The sequence below is a fragment of the Bufo bufo genome, chromosome 4, assembly GCF_905171765.1.
Source record: "Bufo bufo chromosome 4, aBufBuf1.1, whole genome shotgun sequence".
NCBI classification, from domain to species: Eukaryota; Metazoa; Chordata; class Amphibia; order Anura; family Bufonidae; genus Bufo; species Bufo bufo.
Genome location: NC_053392.1, coordinates 144,553,506 through 144,560,857, shown reverse-complemented (window position 1 = coordinate 144,560,857; position 7,352 = coordinate 144,553,506).

Genomic DNA, 7,352 nt, shown 5'->3' with positions numbered 1-7,352 from the left:
CGTGTCTTGTCGTCAGCACATTGTCTGAAGAACTTCCATGCCAGGGAACTCCTTGGAGCTGGCTTTGGTGTGCTCAGTCCCTTGCTGCGGTGGGCTGTAGGAGGCGTACTGTCTAGAGGACGGCTGCTCCGCTTTTGCACCCTGCTCCCTCTTCTGCTGTGCTGGTGGCTCTGTGCGACCACCGCCTCTTCCTCCGAACTACATCGGTCACTCGCATGACCTTGATTCCATGTGGGGTCGAGGACCTCATCGTCCTCCACATCATCTTCCACCCAGTCTTCACCCCTGACTTCCTTGTCGGTCTGCACACTTTCGAAAGGAACAGCAGTTGGCACCTATGTTTCGTCATCATCCGAGACGTGCTGCAATGGTCCTCCCATGTACTCATCTTGAAAAATAAGTGGTTGGGCATCGGTGCACTCAATATCTTCGACTTCTGGGGCAGGGCTAGGTGGATGGCCCTGGGAAACCCTGCTAACAGAGTCATCAAAAAGCAGAAGAGACTGCTGCATGACTTGGGGCTCAGACTGCTTGGCTGATTTGCAAGGGGGGAGAGGTGTGTCGGGTATTTATTTCATATAAGATATGAAATCATAAAAATTATGATTTCATATTTTTATGAAATATGAAAAATTAAAAATTAAAAATTTAATTGGCGGACATATAAACGCCAGTTCTTTTATTGATGAGATCTAAAGTTAATTTGTGCAGATAATGAAACAGGGTGCAATTAATTATATAAAATATAATTTATTACAAATAAATACATGCAGTAAAAATGGCATACAAATGAATATAAGGATAATATCAAAATTGACCACAAGATGATGCTCACTTAATTTAGTACACCAAGTACAATACAATGTTATTCAAATTATTATCAAATTATTACCGATTATTGAAATATTATAATGTAACAATAACAACAAAACAATAGAAGTGAATCTGTGGAAAATCCCTCATGCTCAATCAAAGAATATGGCAGTAAGAGACACCTTATAAATACGCCCGTTGGCCTAACTACGGATAATAATATCCGATCAGAGATTCTACTCTGATATCAATATTACAGGAATTCTAATGATGTGCACGTTCATTAAAATTTCCCATAAAATTATTGTTTTAACACTATTGACCCACTAATAATGGGGTCTCAACTATATGCCAATTGGAGCGATTTATAATTACTGCAAATGAAATAAATTATACATTACCCCTGGCTTTGGGATAAAGAGCTTTTAGAATGGACCCAGCTTTCCAAGGTTCAGATATGTCCCGTCCTATGGTATGTTCCTGACGTGTGAAGTGATGCTGATGAATGAATCTTTGTAAAGAGTTCCGTTGTGAAGAAGTCCTTGTGAAGTTTTTCTTTTTGTGAAGTTTGTGAAGTGTCTGTGAAGAAGTGTGCTGATCTACCCAAAAACTGGATCAGATATCCCCATCCTTATCTATGCCCATCCCCTCTTGGAATAGGGATTACCAATTAGATAAGGTGGGTGTGACATATGTTAAACATGGGAATGATGTCACTTAACTGACATTCCTCAGAAACTTCTGCCCATCTACCACTTGATGGCACTGTTGTATCATATAACAATTTTGAATATTTTAAGAATTAACATATATACAGATTGTTTTATTACTACTTAAACTTTGCCCTTTCACACCTTAAATCAATTAGGAGGGGTTCTTTCTGACACTTTGCTCAGACTGACTAGCGGTATCAGAAGTTTTCCTAATCCCTGAATTTATGGGGCAGATAGGAGTCAGGATGGTTTTTCTGGTTTGTGTACCTTAACTGTCTTCAGCTATTGAGTGATGATGTTTGAGATAACATCAGCTCCTCTAAAATAAACCCTATTTAAGAAATTTCCACTTAAACACATTTTATATCCCCTGGAATATACCCTCTCAGTGAGATACAGACATATAAAGATACATTAATAATATTTGGTTATAATACATCAATATCACATAGTATATATGAATCATTAATAAGTTCAAACGCTAAATAAATGCACACAGGAATATATCTATATGCGAATATATGAATAGATATCTGTTCCACACCAGATGTGTTTTATGGACGTCTCTTATCAGATCATGGTTTAGCCATGAAACACCCATTGTTCCTCAGACAGACAAGTTTAGAGAAACCTGTGTAGATAAATCCATGTCTCTAAACAATAATAAAAGTATAGTCTTCTCTATATATTCACTTTTAACACATTGAACTTGCTATGAACCCATCTTGGTTTTTTTCAGGTTCATGCTGATCACATGTTGTTAAAGGCAATGATCATCCATATTGAATATGGTATCATCAGATACATTGTACACTTATGAAAATGCACAACAAATCCCCCTTCATTCCAAAATATTCCATAAAATGTGAATGTATTTGGAATGCTTAAAAGGGCTTTTCATTATCTTCTTCGATGCGTAGACTTGGCTTATAATGTTCCAACCAGAGCTTGACTAAAGTTCTTCTGGAGAACCTTATCTAACGCATGACTTGGATGGTCAACAAACTCAACCATCCCATAGATCCTGCAAAACAGGGTATAAGTTCGATAAAGGTTTGTTTTGATTCTCCATCTCCACATGAATGTTTAATAGGTTCCTTTTTAATGAACCAACTTCAAGTTCCAATGTCTTGATAGAGATGGAATCGGCAACTGTCACACCGGTAGTAATAACAGTGCCCACTACGCCAAAGATTATGGCGGCTACGATTGCAAAAACATGAATCGCTTTGGTCTGTAGAAAACTGTTCTCTGGTCAAGGTTTTCCTTGCTTGCTCCAGGATTTGCGTAATCCGTCCTTGGGAATATCCGATGTGCATCTGATATCAGGCTTGGATTTCCGATGACTGGATCTTGGATACGTTGAATTGCCTTTCCACGAAAACGCGTGGATCCAGGCTGATGTAGACCTTCTGGGATAATATCCTCTTGTTCGTCAAGATGAACCCCGCTGTATCTTGTAGCATGATCCCCGATGAAGGACCTGGCACAGCAATCGGCTCAGCATGGAACTCCTTCCCCAAGATCAGCACGACGTAGATAATGGCAATCATCTTTGATGACATCTTACGCCTATAAAATATTATATGACACATATGAGTATATACATTTTTTTTATTTTATCCTGCAAGAAAAGAGTTACTAATACCATATACCTCTGATTGGCATAAGTTTTTTTTTTTGGACAGAGTAAGTTCTGGTCTCAGAGGTGAGTTAGGAGACATTTTGTTACAGAGGAAACATACATCAGGATGGGTTAGTATGCGTTAAAGATGTAGAATAACAGATAACGTTTTTCCGTTCATGCGATACCAATCCTTATTTCCGTCTTTAGCTGGAACCATAAAGTCTTTTCACCTCTTTTCATCCAATTCCTTCAATCTCTCGAAGTCGTGCACTAGGATGACAAACACGTAGCTGATTAATGTGCACCCATTTTTCAATAAATTCATCCCCCTTGGGGATTTTGATCTTGTAGACCACTGGAGATAATTTGTCAATGATGACATAGGGACCTTTCCAGGAAGGTAGGAATTTTCTCTCCTTCACTTGATCCCGAGCGAAGTTATAGAGATATACCCGATCGGAAATTTGATACTCCTTCTGTGTAGTCTTCAGATCATAGTATGTCTTAGCATTCACTGCGGCTTTCTCTATATTTTTCTGGGCGAACGCAAAAGCATGTTGAAGGTGCTTGCGTAAATTTTCCACATACTGATGCGACGTTGTAGCATTGATCAAGTTATGGTCTGTTGTCCTGTAAAGTAAATGCTGGGGTAACACCATCTTCCTTCCCGTGATCATCTCGAAGGGAGAAAGTTTAGTTGCTGCGCTTGGGGTGGCTCTGATGGCCATAAGCACCAAAGGCAACTTGACATCCCAGTCCTTACCAGATTCATTGACAAACTTTTTCAGGATGTTCACAATGGACTGGTTGTAACGTTCTACTCCACCACTAGAGGCTGGTCGATAAGCTATATGTAGCTTCCTCTTTACCCCCAGGATTTCCCACATCTTTGTCATCACCTCACTGGTGAAGTGACTTCCACGATCGGATTCGATGCGCTGGGGAAGACCAAATCTAGAAAATACATGGTTAATGAGTAGAGATGCACATGCGCTTGAACTGCATGTTTTGCACGGCAAACATTCCACCCATTTGGTGAACAAACAAGTTACGGTTAACATATACTTGTTGCCTCTTGATGAGGTTGTTACTGGTCCAATGAAGTCAATTTGGATGTCTGACCATGGCATGGACATCCCCCTTTTCATCAATGGTGCCCGATGAGTGGGTCCTTGTGGCTGGAATTGAGGGCAGATTAGACATCCCTGACAATATGTTCGCACATCTTGCAGCATATGTGGCCAGTAAGCGTAGTCCCGTAGTAACTCGTACGTTATTTTCTCACCTCGATGACCAGCTGTTGGGGCATCATGTGCATGTTGTAACATCAGACCTCGGTATGCTGCAGGTACTATCCATTGCGTGATACCATTCTTGGAGGTTCTTATCAGCAGTTCATCCAGTAAGGAGATTTGGGACTTACCTTTCATCAAAATTCGTAACTCCTCCTTACCCACACAGTCTTCCGTGGTTATGGGGAAGTTGTGTGGATCCTCAATGTGCTTATAAAAGAGACCAATAATTGGATCCCCCTTTTGGCTTGCAATGAGATCCTCACTAGGGGAATTTTGGCTCCACTGCGCCACATTGGCTTCAGCTCCCTTTTGGGCCTGACTCCTTGTCATAGCATCCACTTGGATAGTTCCCATGAGGTCATCAACGTCAAAGACTTCTCCATCAATGGTTGCTTGCTTGGCAAGGGAATCCGCTAGGTCATTCCCCTCTTTATCCATGCCTGGATATTTTGAATGACCTCTTACCTTCTTCCAATAAATGGTAAGACTGTGGGCGGTAACCATCTCATCAATTTTACAAAACATCTTACCATGCTTCACTGGCTTGTTATTACTTCTCGTCCAGTCTGACCTTTTCCATCCGGGAAAGTACTCCACAAAGCTGTTACGAATATAGTCAGAATCTGTGATGATTACAAATTCCTTAACATCATATTCGATAGCCATTTGTACGGCTTTGTACACAGCAGTAAGTTCTGCAACTTGGCTGCTTTTGGAACCAATCTTGTATCCAACGGATACATCCAGGAATGTATTATTCCATACGACTCCAATACCTGCAACCAATGTACGTTCGGATCCTTCATCGACATGGAAGGAGCAGCCGTCTACGTACACACATGGTAACAATTTGCAATACTCCTCTTCATAAGATTTATATGGTGATGATGATTGTTCATCCAGGAAATCATTTTCCGTTGACTCACTTTTATGTTCCGTATGGGTACAGTCATGGAGTTCTGCTAATCCTTGAGCAACTGGGTTTTTATTATTTTGTTTGTATCTGATTTCCAATGGCCATCCCATTAAGGACATTGTCCAGGCGGTTATCCTGCTGTTTGACAAGTTTCCATCTCTTATACGATCACTCTGCAAGTATTGCAGTGGCTGATGTGCGGTCTCCACAATGATCCTTTCGCCTTGAATGAAACTCCTAAAATATTGCAAAGCCCACACAGTTGACAATAATGCTTTCTCACAATCATTGAATTTTACCTCAACCGGTGACAAGGACTTGCTGGCATAGGCGATGATCTTGTTTCGGTTTTCCTGTTTTTGGAAAAGAACTGCACTTATGCTTTTATCAGTGAAACCTGTTTCCACAAAGAAAGGTTTTCCCCCTTCTGGATAAGCAAGGCATGGAGCCTGGATAAGTTTGGCCTTGAGCTCGGTTACAGCTTGCTCATGACGCTCACTCCATTCCCATTTTACTCCTTTCTTTAGCAACTGTAAAAGAGGTTTTGTAATTTCGGCATAATTATCTATGAACTTACGTGAATAGTTCATCATGCCCAGGAATGATCTCAACTCTTTGAGATTTGTAGGAGATTTTGTATTAGTCACTGCTTCCACCTTCTTTTTCTGTGGGTTAATTCCATCCGCAGTGACTTCATGACCTAGGAAATTAACCTTGGTCCGGCACCATTGAGCCTTTTGCAAAGAAAGTTTTACACCTGCTTTCCTCAGCTGGGTTAGTACATGCCTCAATTCCTGAATATGTTCCTCAAAAGTTGTACTTTTTATCAGGATGTCATCCACATATGATAAGGTACCTCGTTCAGTGGCATCAGGCATTGCCTTATGCATGAACACTGCAAACTCATGGCCTGCATTTATGTACCCGAAGGGCAGTCGGGTCCATGCATACTGTCGTTTGCCAAATGTAAAGGCCAGTTTGTACTGATCCCTTTCATCTACCTTAATCGTCCAATATCCTTGTGCACAGTCAAGGGCAGTGAAGATTTTGGATCCTTGTATTTGTGCCAAACACTGGTCAATGTATGGCACGGGCCATCCGGACATGTAAACACGTTTGTTTAACTGTCTTAGGTCCGAGCAGAGATGAAATTGACCATTAGGTTTGAGGACTCCAAGTATCGGATGATTGAATGAACTGTGTACTGGACGGATGATACCTTTCTCCTCCAAGTTTTTGACGATTTCCGATAGTGACTCGTAAGCCGCCAGCGGAAGTCGGTATTGTTTGACAAAAACAGGGGGTGCATCGGGATCTGTCTGGATTCTTGTAACGTGTAGGTCTGTTTCCCCACAATCATAAGAATCCTTTGCGAACATCTCCTGGAACTCTGCGAAGAGCTCCTTTAGCCGTTGACGCTTTGACTCATCGGAGCATGCGTCAGCCATGGAGATTTGTTCTTCCACCCGCTCCTGAAATTCTGGAAAAATCTCAGGCTGACTTAACTCGTAAGCTTCTTCAAGCTCACTAGTTAAATCGTTCTGGGTGTAGCATACCTTATCCTTTCCTTGCTGGTACGATTCATACTCTTTTTCATCGATCTCATGGTTGAAAACCAATGATGATTCTTCAATGTGGCATGTACCTTCTTCAGAGCTGAAAGGATAAACAGAGTGGATGTTAAATAACCCCTCAGGGGTTGAGGAAAAATGTTGTTCCACTGTTTGTTCTTCTGTCAGGTATTCATCAGGGATTATTCCAATAACATCATTTTGGAATCCAAATGTGTAGTATTCCGAATCCATAGCCAAACCAATTACGGTGTCCTTTTGTAGGGATATGCTATGGGAAACCATGTTATGAATTACCATATGTAACGGATCCTGATGGATATTGATCAGGGGAGTAGGCTTTACCTTTAGGCCGAGTTGCTGTATTCTGTTTGATAAACAGATCAACGCGTCTGTGTTCTTCAGCTTCTGTCCCTT